The sequence below is a fragment of the Lissotriton helveticus genome, chromosome 4_1 (genome assembly GCF_964261635.1).
Source record: "Lissotriton helveticus chromosome 4_1, aLisHel1.1, whole genome shotgun sequence".
NCBI classification, from domain to species: domain Eukaryota; kingdom Metazoa; phylum Chordata; class Amphibia; order Caudata; family Salamandridae; genus Lissotriton; species Lissotriton helveticus.
The window spans coordinates 1,795,740,818-1,795,760,117 of NC_136063.1; positions in this window are offsets into that span (position 1 = coordinate 1,795,740,818).

Sequence of the window (19,300 nt, forward strand, 5' to 3'; positions counted from 1 at the left end):
CGCATTGCGGGAGTAAACAATGGGGAACACGTAGATGCGGCGCGCAGCTGAATTCCGGCGGGAGATTTGAACAGCTCGCTTTCCCGAAATTGCAAAAATTGCAATTCTGCACAAGAAATCCTCCACAGGCAGCATACACCTTCTGAAAATGATGATTTTGATCAGAATAACTCCTCAGATTAAAAGAACAAAGGTACCTGTCAGTCGGGTAACGCCGAGGTGCTCAGAAATCGCGCTGGAGAAAAGAATGCACAGAAGAAAACATACAACAACCAGATAAATCAAAGAATGCATTGACCATCAACAATTGCTGATTTGAGTCCTATCAGACCAACCAAAACGGCGGGGCCTCATCATGTAGGACACTCAGGCCATGGTCAGTCTGCAAATGCCCAGGTGTATATTGGCAATGTATGACTGAGTCATGGTCTAAACACCGCAAAAGTTAATACAAAAGTGGTGCTGATAGGTGCAGTGCAAACCAAAAAATTCATAAGTATAGTGCAGTGGCTAAAATGGCTGTCGAGGCAAACAAAGACCTTTATTAGTGCCTGCCTGGACGTCAGATTAAAAATAGTGTAATGACAGCGTAAAATAATCACTGTCCTGCTCGCTTGGTGGAAAACAAAAATAAGGCCAACATGTTTCTGCCGTACTGTGTAAGTACACTGGCATTCGTCAGGGCCAAGCTCTCATATGCTACTGCAGATCACACTACCTAATGTGTAGAAAGGAAATAAGGTCAAATAACCAGAAATGGAAATAAACTAAGAGTGGTCGAACACGACCATCCTACCGCATCTTCTCAAATTGCGCAGTGGATGCGAATGGTCTTCCCCATCAATCTGTGGGAAGTAAGCCTCACCTCACCCGGCAACTGCTCGGAAAGACAAGGCCCCGCTCTGTCCGTCGGTACCTCACGGCGGGTTCACGAGCTCTTATTTCCACCAAGCGAGCAGGACAGTGATTATTTTACGCTGTCATTACACTATTTTTAATCTGACGTCCAGGCAGGCACTAATAAAGGTCTTTGTTTGCCTCGACAGCCATTTTAGCCACTGCACTATACTTATGAATTTTTTGGTTTGCACTGCACCTATCAGCACCACTTTTGTATTAACTTTTGCGGTGTTTAGACCATGACTCAGTCATACATTGCCAATATACACCTGGGCATTTGCAGACTGACCATGGCCTGAGTGTCCTACATGATGAGGCCCCGCCGTTTTGGTTGGTCTGATAGGACTCAAATCAGCAATTGTTGATGGTCAATGCATTCTTTGATTTATCTGGTTGTTGTATGTTTTCTTCTGTGCATTCTTTTTTCCAGCGCGATTTCTGAGCACCTCGGCGTTACCCGACTGACAGGTACCTTTGTTCTTTTGGTTGTTGCACTGGGGGTAATTACCTGTGAGGTCGCTAAACTTTCCCTCGGACCCTCCTTTACCATTTTGTTGTATTGTAACTCCTCAGATTGACATTTGGCTGCACTTTTTGGTGCAAGGAGTCCATTTTTGGGGGGTGGGACGAAGGAAGTGCCCCAGAGTCTCCAACTTCCTGTTCCTGTCCAGCAGGCTCCTCCCAGTGCTTTGTCCATGTCCTGGTCACTTTTGATTTGGATCTGGAGCTGGAAGGATTACTTTTTGTGGCTGCTGCTGGATATTTGTATTTAAGGACTTTTTGGACTTTGGAGTTTGGATCACTTTTGGACTTCAGATTTTACAAGTAAGTTGGTGTTGTTTGTTTGGGGCATTGCAGTTGCTGCAACGACAGTTTTAAAACTTTTTTCACAACTTAAAAAATATATATATTGTGGGTAGCCACAGTATCCAGTAGGCCCAGGGTTAGTCATGGGGGCATGATACAACTGTTTTCTGTGATTTTTTTTAACTTAATTCTCATTTATGTCATGGAATTTTAGCTCACTGTTATATGTTGATTTTTTTATTTATTTTGGGGTGCCTGTAAAGCCAGTAGGCCCAGGGTTAGTGAGTGGTGCATGGACCAAGTCTTTCTGTGGGGTGTCTTGAATTTAAACATCATTGAGGACATGGATGGCATTGGATTGTGGTGATTTGTGTGTGTTTTTTTAATTTTTGGGGTGTTGTTGGGGTCTGGCCTTGTGGGTGGGGGCCATTTTGAGGCCTGGTCCAGGCAGGGCCTGGTCATGTGGCTGTGGGTCAAGGGCCCATTTTGAAGCCAGGCAGTGTGCTCAGGCCTGCACCCAGTTTGCCTTGCTTTCTTCCATTAGGCCCAGGGGTGTAGTGAGTGGTGAATGGACCTAGTCTTTCTGTGGGGTGTCTTGAATTTATACATCATTGAGGGCATGGATGGCGTTGGATTGTGGTGATTTTTGTGTGTTTTTTAACTTTTTGGGGTGTTGTTGGGGCCTGGCCATGTGGGTGGGGGCTACTTTGAGGCCTGGTACGGGCAGCTCCTGGCCATGTAGCAGGGGGTCAAGGGCCCATTTTGAAGCCAGGCAGTGTGCTCAGGACTGCACCCAGTTTGCCTTGCTTTCTTCGATTAGGCCCAGGGGTACTCAGTGGTGCAAGGACCAAGTCTTTCTGTGGGGTGTCTTGACTTTAAACACCATTGAGGGCATGGATGGCATTGGATTGTGGTGATTTTTGTGTGTTTTTCGACTTTTTGGGGTGTTTAACTGATGTTCCTCTGGCTTCCATTGCTTTTAGGTGTACAAGAGAACCACCAGTGCCAGGAAGAAGTCCTGCAGCCGTGTGTGCATCACAACGTCACAAGACATCACATGTGACCACAGATAAGACAACTCAGCATCTCGTGCAACTGCGGCCTGCTGTTCTGACATCTGAAGAAGATGGGCCCAAAGAAAGGTGGCCGTAGCGACTCAGCGAAAAAAAGTTGCCAGTGCCACTGACAGTAAGAAGGAGCAGAAGAAGCAAGTGGCACCACCTACCAAGGAGACTGGTGGGCCCACCAACACCTTTTTTGGGAAATAAAACACTACGCCTGCAGCAGCAGCGTTGTCCGCCGGGGACCAAGCTGGAAGCAGCACCTCCGCTTCATTGGGCTCAGTGCCACCATGCCAAGTTAGGTCCAAGACCATGAGTGCTGCAGAGGCATCCACTTTACTTTCTCAATCACCATCGACCAGTGATGTTGGCTCATCACAAGAAAGTACCATCCAATCAACGCCGGGTGTAACTCAACTGACAAGTGTTCAACAACCACAGCCGCAACGACAACCACAGGTGCAACTAGTACAAGCGCAAGTACATGCGCAAGGAGAGGTGCAAGGAGAGGCGCAAGTAGAGGCGCAAGTAGAGGCGCAAGTAGAGGCGCAAGTAGAGGCGCAAGGAGAGGCGCATGGAGAGGTGCAACTAGAGGTTCATGGAGCGGCACAACTGCCTACAACGCTTGTTCCTCAAGAAGTAGGGGCACATCAGGAAATTGATATTCAAGCGGAGGAATCATCTGAGGAAGCCACTCCTCCTGATGATGATCCATTTTCTTCCAGATCCCCAGCAAGAAAAAGGTCAAGGAGGGCTGCTACTACTAGTTCTTCTTCAAGCCCCCTTCATTCTGATGACCTTGATCTTGATTGGAACCCACCTATGCAGTCTGAGAGTGAGGCACGCCATGAGCCGAAAAAAGGAAGCTAAACCTAAAAGGAAGGTTCCCGCAAGGCTTCCACTTATGGGTGATGACGACGAACAAGAAGTGGTGTCTTCTGCTGCTGATGAACAGTCTGACGATGACCCAGTCATCACAGACGTCACTGTAGCCCCAGCGGGCATGCAGCAGACAGACATTTTCACCCTATCCCAAATGGCTGCTGAGCGGGATGTGGGCTGCGTGGCACTTGTACCACCACCAACGCAGTTAACTACAACACCAACACGACCTACAGCGTCCATTTTTTTAGTCAGAAGGGCCGTCAGGGACCTCCATCCAGCTCAACCTCCATTACCTCAAGTAGTGGTGCTGTAAGTGAACAATAGAAACAAATTCAGCCACGCCCATCCTCCACTTCATCTGGAATTGAAACTCAAAGTAGCACCTCCCCCACCAGCAGACTTCTCCAGTCCCCAGTTTGGGACTTCTTTACTGTTAGCCAAAAGGCGGAAAACATGGTCATTTGTTCGATTTGTAGACAAGCAGTTAGTCAGGGTAAGCTTGGTACCAACTATGGCACCGGAGGCCAGAGAGGTCATCTCAAAAAACACCACACTATTGAGTGGGAGACGCACCTTAAGAAGATCCAGGAAGCCAAAATAAAAACAAATCCAAATGTATCCATTGATATTGCATCTGATGATGACGAGGGGCTGATCGTGCAGGGGGGAAGTCAAGAACCGACCGACATTTTTTCTGGTGCACCCAGTACCCCTGGCAGCAGCACTGCAGTGGTAGTGCCCACACCCTCTATCCCTGCAACATGTATGAGGCACACTAAGAGTCTGGGAGAGACACTAATGTGAAAACATACATAAATGAGCCTAACTGGATTGAAGAAGTCTGCATCATCATCATTACGCAAAACGGTCCAGCCACCATTAGAAGCATTTTTTTGTCGGATGCGCCATTTGAACGCAACCACCCAACGGCTCGTCTGTATAACGCAAAGCTGGCTAAAATGCTAGCGCTGGACCTTGTCCCTTCTTCTTTCGTGGAAGGGGTGTGTTTTCTAGAATTTGTGGCAACAGTCTGCCCTAAATGGAAGGTTCCTTGCCGGTCCTATTTTGCCAGAGTTGCGGTTCCAGCACTACATCAAGATGTGCTGGAGGTGATTGGGGCAGCTTTGCAGAAGAGGGCTGTTCACACTATCCACCTGACAACAGACATGTGGACCAGTTGCCAAGCCCTTGATTACATGTGCATCACTGCACACTGGGTCTCTTTTGCAGGGGTTAAAGACCAGTTAAAAGCAAGTGTTGACACGGACACAGTTTTTCAAGCTATTCGGAAACATGCAACAGTAGCCATGTTTGCCATGGAGAAAACTCATACTTCACCTAACATTTTGGAGGAGTTTGATAAGAAGGTCTATGAATGGCTGCATCCAAGAAATCGCATAGTTGATTATGTTTCCACGGATAATGGCAGTGACATAGTTAAGGCCATGCATCAAGGTGGCTATTTCAGAGTGCCGTATTTGGCGCACAGTATTAACATCGTGGTGCAAGATTTCTTGAAAAAACAAAACACAGTCAGCAAGTTACTGACCACCTGCCGAAGAATCTACACACATTTCAGCCATTCTTTTAAGGCCCGGAAGCAGCTGAGGAGCATTAAACATGAACGTAGACTGCCAGTCAAAGGACTCATCCAGAAGGTGGCAACACGTTGGAACTCAACCTTTTTCATGCTTGAGCGTCTGTCTGAGCAGTGGGGGGTAATAAATGATTATGTCTATAAAATGGGTTCCACTATGAAAGAAATGAGGCTAGAGTTGGAGGAATGGAAGATAGTTGCAAGCCTGACAGACATGATTTGTCCTTTTGAGGTCTTCACGCGTGAAGTCAGCAGGGAGGACTGTTCTTTGGGCAAAGCTATCCCATTGTTGGTCATGCTAGAGCACCAACTGAAGGCGGTGTCTTCAACGTTCGTTCCGAGATGATGCTGAAAAGCAAGATGAATATCAGTTGGCGGAGAGGTTATTAAGCCGCCTTGTTGACAATGAAAGGCTTAAAAACATACATACAGAACAACATTACATTTGTGCCACTATTCTGGATCCACGGTACAAAAAGGCAGTGGCCAGCAAAGCATTCATTCCTTTTGATGAAGCAGATGTTTCAAAGTACAGACATTGGCTAGCTGTGTCAGCCACTCGGTTCGGAAAAGAGCGACAGAAAATTCAAGTAGCCGGCAGAAGTACAACTGAATCAGCAGGCCATCCGGCGTCAAGTTCCACTTCTGAATCTGTGGCCGAAGGGAGTCACTTTCCCTCACAACCGTTAACGACACCAGCAACCATATCATCATCCTCACCTGCACCAGGCCCAGCCATAATATTGTCGGAAGCGGATTAACTAACTCATCAAGGGTTTGCTTGTTCCAGTGATACAAAGGCCACAGATGCTACGCAAAGTGGAGCAACCCTGGAGAACCTTGATTCGATTGTGCAGGCCTATCTGGATGACCCAACATAGGTCTTTGTTAATCAGAACTCATTGCTGTATTGGTTTTGAAAAAGGCCTCTATGGCCACTGATCACCAACCTGGCTCTAAATTATTTGTCTTGCCCACTCGCAAGCGTGTCTTCTGAACATGTTTTCAGTGCTGCTGGTGCCATTGTAACTTCAAAAAGGACCCGCCTCTCGCCCAAAAATGCGGAGAGGTTAACACTAATCAAGATGAATCAGCACTTCATACCACCAGATTACAAAATACGTGAATGCACGCAGGAAGAAGAGGTCACCGACTTAGTTGACGGAAGTTCTTCTCTGTTAGCTGACCTACTCCCGTCACAATTCATAGAGTTTGAGGACGAGCTCTACTTCCCTGACAGCGAGGCCTGAAAATGACTTCCTTTTTTTTGTCCTTATTCACTTTTTTCCTGTGTGTCTTTCTTTGTTTTGCAACTTTTACCACAACAATACTCTAATCACCTAATCACAACAAATCCATCAGCAGCACTGTCTTTATCTTATTTTCCTTATTGATTTGAAGGTGCCGCAGTCTGCATTCCTGAGGTTCACAAGTTCACAACTCAATCATGCTTCTCTATCCTCCTCCTCCAGACTCCCCCTATCCATTTCCCTCAAGGCAGATGGATGGATTACGAAGAATTAAGAAACTTTGTCTTCGTAGACGAGTCCCCTCAAGTGGGAATGAAATTACTGACTGACTACATGCTTGCTGATTGCTGACAGAGTTACTTCTGAAATTGACAGAAGAGGCTGCCCTGTGGGCCCTCACTTTCCGAAGAAGATGCGGACAAAAAGTAGAACAGGTAATGAATAATGAGAAGATGGCATGCAGTGGACAGCAAAGGCTGTCTGTCTCTGATTAAACCAATTGCTGTTTGTTTTTTCTCCATGAAATGAATAATATGTCTTGTCTTAGTTATTATTTAATCTTTTACACAGTAATTGTAACTCGTGTCTACTACTCTGTTTTTTTTTTAGCTTGTTTAATTCAAATTGTACTTCAACTTCAGGGGCCACTATGTTGCATTTTTCAATATGCAAAATGTCCTTGGAGTGGACTCACTTGGCATTATACCATGATGATTGATTAAATAATATATATTTTTTCTTTACAGTCACTCACTGGGATGGATTTGGGGGGTTTCTGGGTTTTTGGGGGTGGGTTGGGGGGCCTGGGAGCACCGCTGGGAAAGTCCTATTTTGATTGCAAGTGGTTTGAAGAAAATCCATGCTGGAAAAGTGAAGGTAGGGCCTAGCTGCAGAGCGCGTTTGGAGTGATTTTGACTGGTAGGCCTCAAATTTTCTAAGTGTGGGATTTTCCATTTTTGCTTTTGGCCTGTTTGGGGGTGTTCTACTTTTTTGCAGGTGGGTTGAGTGGTCTTGGGGCAATGCTTGGAAGGTATAATATCAGATGCAAGTGGTTTGGAGAAAATCCATGGTGAAAAAGTTTTTCCTTTTTAGCTCACTTGCGTGTTTTTGGGGGGCTGTTTGGGGGGTTTTAGGTTTTTGGGGGTGGGTTGGGGGGTCTGGGAGCACTGCTGGGAAGGTCTAATTTTGATTGCAAGTGGTTTGAAGAAAATCCATGGTGGAAAAGGGGAGTTAGGGCCTAGCTGCAGAGCGTGTTTGCAGTGATTTTGACTGGTAGGCCTCAAATTTTCTAAGTGTGGGATTTTCCATTTTTGCTTTTTGCCTGTTTGGGGGTATTCTACTTTTTTGCGGGTGGGTTGAGGGGTCTGTGGGCAATGCTGGGAAGGTCTATTATCGGATGCAAGTGGTTTGGAGAAAATCCATGGTGAAAAAGTTTTTTTCCTTTTTAGCTCACTTGCGTGTTTTCGGGGGAGCTGTTTGGGGGGTTCTAGGTTTTTGGGTGTGGGTTGGGGGTCTGGGAGCACTGCTGGGAAGGTCTAATTTTGATTGCAAGTGGTTTCAAGTAAATCAATGTGGGAAAAGGGAAGTTTGGGCGTAGTTGCAGACAGCGTTTTGGCACAATTTAAACTGAGGCCTAGCAGTATTGCATGTTTTTGGGGGGCTGTTTTGGGGGTTCTGGGTTTTTTGGGGGGTCTGGGAGCACTGCTGGGAAAGTCTAATTGTGATTGCAAGTGGTTTGATGAAAATCCATGGTGGAAAAGGGGAGTTAGCGCCTAGCTGCAGAGCGCGTTTGGAGTGATTTTGACTGGTAGGCCTCAGCGCGTTTGGAGTGATTTTGACTTGTAGGCCTCAAATTTTCTAAGTGTGGGATTTTCCATTTTTGCTTTTTGCCTGTTTGGGGGTGTTCTACTTTTTTGCAAGTGGGTTGAGGGGTCTGGGGGCAATACTGGGAAGGTCTAATATCGGATGCAAGTGGTCTGGAGAAAATCCATGGTGGAAAAAGGGGTTTGGGCCTAGCCCTAATTGCAGAGATCGTTTTGGCACGGTTGAAAGTTAGGCCTAGTAGTATCACATTTTATTGGGGGCTGCTTGGGGTTCTAGATGTTTGGGGGTGGGTTGAGGGGTCTGGGAGCACTGCTGGGAAGGTCTAATTTTGTTCTAAAATCGCAGTTTACACTTTACACCGAGCTTGAGGGGAAAGATCCGCAAATTTCGCCCACACAAGTTATTTATCCTTGAAAAGGAGATTCAGAGTATGCACTTTCAAAATGATGCTTGTATGTATTGTAATACTGTCGACTCTGAAACTGAAAGTGCTATTTTTGCACTACACAGCGTACCTTATATTTTTTTCTCTGTGGTGTTTTAATATCACTTCCTGTTTTTCCATCAACAATTACAGGCCGGCTTTTAACCTGTGCAATGGCAAAAAGGATGAACTCAGGCTTACAATTAGCGACCCGCAATTCAGTATCGGCCAGGCAGGCAGTGGACAAGGTGCCTTCTGGTCCCCAACATTGATCGAAGGAGCGTCAGATGGAATGGAGGAGTAACGCGAAAAAGAGGAATGGCTGAATGCATGCAACTTCCCAAATTCAACAGGACAACTACAATAACATACAGTTACAGTATCCATCTTCATTTCCACTTATCTTTTAAGTAATGTTATTGCTGTCAACTTCTATGAGTGTGACTCTGTGCATTTGTTTGCTCTCTGCTTCAATTCATCCCTCCAGCCATCGTATTCTTTTTTCTTTGCTATTTTTTAAACTAATTTAATGTACTAAGTGGTTCTTCTCTCTGAGGGCAGATAGGCAAGTGAAATTGCGTAATTACTGCAGCCATGTACTGTCACATTGTTTCTTCATAGTTAGTACATTGTAGAAAGTACTACTTACTTTTCAGTAACCTATCCATTTAGCAAACAACTTTATGCATTCAGTTGTGCATACACTTCCTTTATGTCCCTTAACAGATTTATGGATAGCTTTGTATCCAAAGATTTGTTTATCTTCATTTGTTGTTTGACCATGCTGTGTTTTTTTTTACCTCTCTCCACAAAACTTTCCCCACAAACCCCACTGCCATCCAAGTTTCAAACCTTAACCCTCTTCCCCCGGGCTGTGTGGTTTTCATTGAGGTGTGAGTAAATTACAACAATAATTCCACACACTTGCTGGGGAGGATAAGGTGCACGCAACATTCTGAAATACATTTTAAGGCAGCAAGATGAATCCTAGTATATTGTATTTCTGGTTAAAAAAACAACAATGAGTATTTTAAAATAAATTCTGAATTTCATACCCACCATCGATTGGATCCATCGTCAACATCATCCTCCTACATGTCAAGAAGACTTGTTGTTACGCTGCTGTGCCACTGTTCTTGTTGTAGCCATAATCATCCATGCAATTCTTTTTTCCCCATACTTATCTTCAGCATTGCTTAGGCTACTGTTCCTTCTAATACTCCTCTCAGGCCACTCAATGTCTCATTTTTCTACTTTGTTTTTCATATGCTGCTACTGCTAGTGTGGTACCACTCCTACTAACACCACAACAATGGAATTTCAGTCCGGGATGGCGTAATCGCCATTTGCCATGCAGCCAGCGCTGTGCCTAGCTCTATTCTCAAACATGAATCACAGGTAAGATAAGCATTTTGGGGAGGTAGAATAAGGGGCTAGGACTCGGAGGAGAGACTGACAGTAGTACTAGTAAAGTACTAGTAGGCCAATTGAATTCACTAACTCTGTTAGTGGCACTTTTGAACATTTTTGGACGTTTTAGATAATTCATACTAGTAAGTTTGATGAAACCAAACGTGCCGTAACCCCCGCCCACCACCCCACAAAATAAGATCAACGCATACACTATGTTGAAGTATGTAAAAAGAATAATTATATATTTCCCCTAGCAAAAATAAACTAGTCCCACCCCTCCCTAACCCAAACAATTGCCCATTTCAAATATGGTTACCACACTCACTCCCTATGTTCATAATTTTCTTTCTGCTGTGTTAATCATGGGTGGACTATCGCTGTTGTTCACTGAATCTATCACAACAAAGCACCTAAAGTCATTCATCATATAAGCAAAGAGATCATGTGATCGGCTGGATACATGATCAGAAATTAATAATCTTCATTTTCCTTTTGTAGTACTGAAGGCCCAGAGGGGGCAGTGCGAAATATAAATTACATTGAGCAGTAGCCCTTGATGTAACCGAGTATGGCCAGTGCCACCCCTTTACAAAAGTAAGAGCTTCCCTATCCCCACCTGCATAAACTGCTTAAAGTAATGCATGCAAGTCTAGGTCATCATGGCTTGTGTCTCTTTTTCTTGGGTGCAAGCTGACTGAGCTGGCATTATGTCAGCTACCACAAGTTCGCGTACAAGTAATTTCTTTTGCAAAACTAGAGAAAAAAAGAAGAATACTGGTGTACTCTCTAACTCTCTGACTATGTATTGAGTTCATAGTGCTGCCTGGTAGTAGAATTCCTGGAACTCCCACTGTTACAGGCCTACAAAGACGGTGGAAAGATACATGCCAAAATGTTATACTGTGCCTGCAAATTGCTAGTGTTACTGTGAGACAACTTTCTGTTGAATTAGTTTGTGTTATTGTTAAAGAGTATGGGTTACATTATTTTTCTTTCTTTCTTCATATAGATGCTCCCAAAAAGCTCACCAGACAGGAAATAGCTGTCCGGGTCAGGACACATGTTTGTGGAATATCGCCGGCTGTGGGCTCGGGAACAGGAGGAGGGGGCATCAACAACCTCCTCCAGTGCCCCCGTGTCCACCAGCCAGCAGCCTCCAGCATGGCGCTGTGCTCGGAGAGACTCCCGCCGCTGCTCAGCTGCAACAACACCAGCAGCTGCCCCCCCAGAGCCTGGATGGCACGCCTGTGCCGCCTACGCCTCAGAGTGGACTATCTGGAGCACAAGGTGGACAATCTTGAGCAACAGCTCCGGGACCTCTACAAGCTTTTTTAAAGACTGTTGGGGGGGTGGGAATCAGGAGTTGGGAATTATTTGGGACTTTTCAGAGGACTATTTGAAATGGACAATGGTTTGAGTTAGGGAGGGGTTGGCACTAGTTTATTTTTGTCAGGGTAAATATAAATACTTATTTTACATACTTCAACATAGTGTAAGCTTTGATGCTATTTTGTGAGGTGGTGGGCGGAGGGTACGGCACGTTTTGTTTCCTCAAACTTACCACTATGAATTATCTAAATAGTCCAAAAATGTTCAAAAGTGCCACTAACAGAGTTAGTGAATTCAATTTGCCGACTAGTACTTTACTAATACTACTGTCAGTCTCTCCTCCGTGTCTTAGCCCATTATTCTACCTCCCCAAAATGTTTATCTTACCTGTGATTCGTGTTTGAGAATAGAGCTAGGCACAGCGCTGGCTGCATGGCAAATGGCGATTATGCCACCCCAGACTGAAATTCCGTTGTTGTGGTGTTAGTAGGAGTGGGACCACACTCGCAGTAGTAGCATATGAAAAACAAAGTAAAAAAATGTGACATTGAGTGGCCTGAGAGGAGTATTAGAAGGAAAGTAGCCAAAGCAATGCTGAAGATAACTATGGGGAAAAAAGAATTGCATGGATGATTATGGCTACAACAAGAACAGTGACACAGCAGCGTAACAAGTCTTCTTGACATGTAGGAAGATGATGTTGACGATGGATCCAATCGATGGTGGGCATGAAATTCAGAATTTATTTTAAAATACTCGTTGTTTTTTTAATCAGAATTACAATATCCTAGGATTCATATAGCTGCCTTAAAATTGATTTGAGGAGCTTGCTTGCACCTTATCCTACCCAGCAAGTATGTGGAATTATTGTTGTAATTTACTCACACCTCAATGAAAACCACACAGCCCGGGTGAATAGGGTTAGGGTTTAAAACTTGGATGGGAATGGGGTTTGTGGGGAAAGTTTTGTGGAGAGAGGAAAAAAAAAGCACAGCATGCACAAACAACAAATGAAGATAAACAAATCTTTGGATACGAAGCTATCCATAAATCTTTTAAGGGACTAAAGGAAGTGCATGCACTACTGCATGCATGAAGTTGTTTGCTAAATGGATAGGTTACTGAAAAGTAAGTAGTACTTTCTACAATGTACTAACTATGAAGAAACAATGTGACAATACAGTACTGCAGTAATTATGCAATTTCACTTGCCTATCTGCCCTCAGAGAGAAGAACCACTTAGTACTTTAAATTAGTTTAAAAATTAGCAAAGAAGAAAGTATACAATGGCTGGAGGGATGGATTGAAGCAGAGAGCAAACAAATGTACAGAGTCACACTCAGAAGTTCACAGCAATAACATTACTTAAAAGATAAGTAGAAATGAAGATGGATATTGTAACTGTATGTTGTTGTAGTTGTCCTGTTGAATTTGGGAAGTTGCATGCATCCAGCCATTCCTCTCTTTCGCGGTACTCCTCCATTCCATCTGACGTTCCATCGATCACTGTTGGGGACCAGAAGACACCTTGTCCACTGCCTGCCTGGCGGATACTGAATTGCGGCTCACTAATGGTAAGCCTGAGTTCATCGTTGTTCCCATTACACAGGGTAAAAGCCGGCCTGTAATTGTTGATGGAAAAACAGGAAATCATATTTAAACACCACATAGAAAAAAATATAAGGTACGCTCTGTAGTGCAAAATAACACTTTCAGTTTCAGAGTCGAGAGTATTGCAATACATACAAGCATCATTTCGAAAGTGCGTACTCTGTGTCTCCTTTTCAAGGATAAATAAGTGTGGGCGAAATTTGCGGATCTTTCCCCTCAAGCTAGGTGTAAAGTGTACACTGAGATTTTAGAACAAAATAACACCTTCCCAACAGTCCTCCCAGATCCCTCAACCCACCCCCTACCCTACCCCCTACCCTCAATAAGCCCCCCAAAAACATGCGGTACTGCGACCTGGCTGAGGCCTACTTGAAAATCGTGCTAAAACGCACTCTGCAGCTAGGCCCAAACCCCCCTTTTCCACCATGGATTTTCTTCAAACCACTTGCAATCAAAATTAGACCTTCCCAGCAGAGCTCCCAGACCCTGAACCCACCCAAAACATCTAGAAACCCCCCAAGCAGCCCACCAAAAACATGCAATACTACTAGGCCTAACTTTCAACCGTGCCAAAACGCTCTCTGCAACTAGGCCAAAACTCCCTTTTCCACCATGGATTTTCTTCAAACCACTTGCAATCAAAATTAGACCTTCCCAGCAGTGCTCCCGGACCCCTCAACCCACCCCCAGAAATGGAGAACACCCCTAAAAACACGCAGGAGTGCTATCCTCAGCGAGGCCTACCTTTAAATTGTGCCAAACGCGCTCTGCAAGTAGGCCAAAACCCCCCTTTTCCACCATGGATTTTCTTCAAACCACCTGCAATTAAAATTAGACCTTCCCAGCTGTGCTCCCAGACCCCTCGACCCACCCCCAGAAATGGAGAACACCCCAAGCAGCCCCCCAAAAACATGCAATACTGCTAGGCCTCAGTTTAAATTGTGTCAAAACGCTGTCTGCAACTAGGCCCAAACGCCCCTTTTCCACCATGGATTTTCTTCAAACCACTTGCAATCTAAATTAAACCTTCCCAGCTTTGCTCCAAGACCCCTTAACCCACCCTCACACATCTAGAACCCCCCCAAGTAGCCCCCCAAAAACAAGCAATACTGCTGTCCCCAAAACATGGGAAATCGCAAATCGCGTCTTGACAGAAAAGTGCTGTTTTCAGCACTTCCACTACTTCGATCCTCTTGAAACTTACCAGGACACTTGTTCCAGTGATTCCCAAGAATCTCAGCATGTCAGAACAAAATTGATCCACTGTAAGGTGTACGACTAGTTCACCCAAACACACGCGCCCGCAAAACACCAAAAAAGGCCACAATTCGGCCAATTCTGAAAAAACGCCCAACCCCCCTAAAACCTTGCCAACATCATTATGAACGAGCCTGCATCAGGCCCTGAGCCCTAGGCTCCGGGAACCCTACCAAATTATTAATTAAACCCAAAATCCCTAGTAAACCGCACTGTACCCTAAACCCTAGATATGCTTTGTCTGTCTCGGTCAAATAGCCTAGGTATGCTACACCAGGTTGCTTTACTCAGTGGTGCCTGCCTTGACCGTATGCATGGCCCCGCCGCAAGCATAGGCCAAAAATTAGGTCCGCTCGCAAAATTTACTGTTTTTCGGAGGCAAATTCACAATCAGAGAATCTCGCGAAATTGCCGAAAATTCGCAAACTCTTGAGCGTAACAAATTTTTGGCCCATGCTTGCGGCAGGGCCATGCAGACGGTCAAGGCAGGCACCACTGAGTGAAGCAACCTGATGTAGCATACCTGGCTCTTTGACACAGACAGACAAAGCATATCTAATTGTATGCATCAAGCCACATAGCCCCAATTTTACATGAACTGCTGTACTCTGTAATCTGCCTGGCATAACAACACTACACTGCCTCGAACACTCTATACCACGACTAGACAGACATGTAGTTCTGCTGTAGTAGTTGTTGTAGACTGGTTCACCTCTTTGACACTCACAAATTGGCCATATTTCTTCCCTAAACCAACGCTGATGATCCATCCATCCCAGTGAGTGACTGTAAAGAAAAAAGATATTATATTTAATCAATCATCATGGTATATTGGCAAACAGTAAGTCCAAGGACATTTTGCATATTGGAAAATGTAACGTAGTGGCCCCTGCAGTTGAAGTACCATTTGAATTAAACAAGGTAAAAAAAGCAGAGTAGACTTGCATTACATTTAGTGTGTAAAAGAATAAATTATAACAGAAGACATATGATTCATTTCATGCACAACAAACAAACAGCAATTGCTTTCATCAGAGCCAGCCATTGATGTCCACTGCATGCCATCTTCTTCTCATTATTCATTACCTGTTCCACTTTTTGTCCGCATCTTCGTTTGAAAGTGCGGGCCCACAGGGCAGCCTCTCCTGTCAATTTCAGAAGTAACTGTCAGCAATCAGAATTCATGTAGTCAGTAATTCCAGTCCCACTTGAGGGGACTCGTCTACGAGAACGAAGACAATGTTTCTTTATTCTGTGTAATCCAGCCATCTGCCTTGAGGGAAATGGATAGGGGTAGTCTGGAGCAGGAGGATAGAGGAGCATGATTGAGTTGTTCCACTTGTGAACCTCAGCAATGCAGACTGCGTCACCTTAAAATCAATAAGGAAAGTGCTGCTGATGGACTTCTTGTGAATAGGTGATTAGAGTTTTGTTGTGGTAAAAGTTGCAAAACAAAGAAAGACACACAGGAATAAAAGTGAATAAGGACGAAAAAAAAGGAAGTCATTTTTAGGCCTCGGTGTCAGGGAAGTAGAGCTCATTCTCAAACTCTATGAATTGAGACGGGAGTAGGTCTGCTAACAGAGAAGAACTTCCGTCACCCAAGTCGGTGTCCTCTTCTTCCTGCGTGCATTCACGTATTTTGTAATCTGGTGATATGAAGTGCTGATTCATCTTGATCAGTGTTAACCTGTCCACATTTTTGGGTGAGAGGCGGGTCCTTTTTGAAGTTACAATGGCACCAGCAGCACTGAAAACACGTTCAGAAGACATGCTTGCGAGTGGGCAAGACAAATAATTTAGAGCCAGGTTGGTGATCAGTCGCCAATGAGGCCTTTTCAGATACCAATACAGCAATGGGTTCTGATTAACAAAGACCTCTGTTGGGTCATCCAGATGGGCCTGCACCATCGACTCAAGGTTCTCCAGGGTTGCTCCACTTTGCGTACCATCTGTGGCCTTTGCATCACTTGAATTAGCAAACCCTTGATGAGTTAGCCAATCCGCTTCCGACAATATTATGGCTGGGCCTGGTGCAGGTGAGGATGAGGATACGGTTGCTGGTGTCGTTAACGGCTGTGAAGGAAAGTGACTCCCTTCGGCCACAGATTCAGAAGTGGAACTTGACGCCGGATGGCCTGCTGATTCAGTTGTACTTCGGCCGGCTCCTTCAATTTTCTGCCGCTCTTTTTTTAACCGAGTGGCTGACACAGCTAGCCAATGTTTGTACTTCGAAACATCTGCTTCATCAAAAGGAATGAATGCTTTGCTGGCCAATGCCTTTTTGTACCGTGGATCCAGAATAGTGGCACAAATGTAATGTTGTTCTGTATGTATGTTTTTAAGTCTTTCATTGTCAACTAGGCAGCTTAATAACCTCTCCGTCAACTGGTATGCGTCATGCTATTCAGCATCATCCCGGAACGTTGAAGACACCGCCTTCAGTTGGTGCTCTAGCATGCGCAACAATGGGATAGCTTTGCCCAAAGAACAGACCTCCCTGCTGCTGACGCGTGAAGACCTCAAAAGGACGAAGCATGTCTGTCAGGCTTGCAACTATCTTCCATTCCTCCAACTCTAGCCTCATGTCTTTCATAGTAGAACCCAGTTTATAGACATACTCATTTAGTATCCCCCACTGCTCAGACAGACGCTCAAGCATGTAAAAGGTGGAGTTCCAACGTGTTGCAACCTCCTGGATGAGTCCTTTGACTGGCAGTCTACGTTCATGTTGAATGCTCCTCAGCTGCTTCCGGGCCTTAAAAGAATCGCTGAAATGTGTGCAGATTCTTCGGCATGTGGTCAGTAACTTGCTGACTGTGTTTTCTTTTTTCAAGAAATCTTGCACCACGATGTTAATACTGTGCGCCAAACACGGCACTCTGAAGTAGTTACTATCATGCATGGCCTTAACTATATTAATGCCATTATCCGTGGAAACATAACCAACTATGCGATTTCTTGGATGCAGCCATTTAAAGACCTTCCTATCAAACTCCTCCAAAAAGTTAGGTGCAGTATGAGTTTTCTCCATGGCAAACATGGCTACTGTTGCAAGTTTCTGAGTAGCTTGAAAAACTGTGTCCGTGTCAACACCTGCTTTTAACTTGTCTTTAACCCCTGCAAAAGAGACCCACTGTGCAGTGAGGCACATGTAATCATGGGCTTGGTAACTGGTCCACATGTCTGTTGTCCGGTGGATAGTGTGAACAGCACTCTTCTGAATAGCTGCGCCAATAACCTCCAGCACATCTTGATGTAGTGCTGGAACAGCAACCCTGGCAAAATAGAACCGGCTAGGAACCTTCAATTGGGGGCAGACTGTTGCCACAAATTCTAGAAAACCCAGCGCTAGCATTTTAGCCAGCTTTGCGTTATACAGACGTGCCGTTGGGTGGTTGCGTTCAAATGGCGCATCCAACCAAAACATTCTGCTAATGGTGATCTGAACTATTTTATGTGATGATGATGATGCAGACTTCTTTAAACCAGTTAGGCTCATTTATATACTTTTTCTCATTGGTGTCTCTCCCAGACTATTAGTGTGCCCCATACATGTTGCAGGGGTAGAGGGTGTGGGCGCTACCACTGCAGTGCTGCTGCCAGGGGTACTGGGTGTACCAGAAAAAATGTCTGTCGCTTTTTCACTTTCCCCCTGCACGATCAGGCCCTTGTCATCATCAAATGCAATATCAATGGATATACATTTGGATTTGTTTTTCTTTTGGCTTCCTGGATCTTCCTTAGTTGTGCCTTCCACTCGATAGTGTGGTGTTTTTTGAGATGACCTCTCTGGCCTCCGGTACCATAGTTGGTACCAAGCTTACCCCGACTAACTGATATTTTACAAATCGAACAACCATGTTTTACGCCTTTTGGCTAACACTAAAAAAGTTCTAAACTGGGGACTGGGGATATCTGCTGGTGGTGGAGGTTCTACTTTCAGTTTCAATGCCAGATGAAGTGGAGGATGGGCATGGCTGAATTCGAATCTGTTTTTCACTTACAGCACCACTACTTGAGGTAATGGAGGTTGAGCTAGATGGAGGTCCCTGCCGGCCCTTCTGACGAGAAAATATGGAAGCTGTAGGTCGTGTTGGTGTTGTAGTTAACTGCGTTGGTGGTGGTACCAGTCCCACGCCGCCCACATCCTGCTCAGCAGCCATTCAGGATAGGGTCAAAATATCTGTCTGCTGCATGCCCGCTGGGGCTGGAGTGACGACTGTGATGACTGGGTCATCGTCAGACTGTTCATCAGAAGCAGAAGATACCACTTCTTGTTCGTCGTCATTACCCATAAGTGGAAGCCTTGCGGGAACCTTCCTTTTAGACTTAGTTACCTTTGTCGGCTCATGGTGTGCCTCCCCCTCAGACTGCATTTGTGGGTTTCAATCAAGATCAAGATCATCAGAAGGAAGAGTGCTTGAAGAAGAACTTGTAGTAGCCCTCCTTGACCTTTTTCTTGCAGGGGATCTGGAAGACAATGGATCATCCTCAGGAGGAGTGGCTTCCTCGGATGATACCTCCGCTTGCATCTCGATTTCCTGATGTGCCCCTACTTCTGGAGGAACAAGCATTGTGGGCAGTTGTGCCGCTCCATGCGCCTCTAGTTGCGCCTATCCACGCGCCTCTCCTTGCATCTCTCCTTGTGCCTCTCCTTACGCATGTCCTTGAGCCTCTCCTTGCGCCTCTCCTTGCGCATGTACTTGCGCCTCTCCTTGCGCTTGTACTAGTTGTACCTGTGGTTGACGTTGCGGCTGTGGTTGTTGAACACTCGCTAGCTGACTTACACCCTGCATTGATTGTATGCTACTTTCCTGCGATGAGCCAACATCACTGGTCGATGGTGAATGAAACAACCAAAGTGGCTGCCTCTGCAGCATTCATGGACTTGGACCTAACTTGGTGTGGTGGCACTGAGCCCAATGAAGCAGAGGTGCTG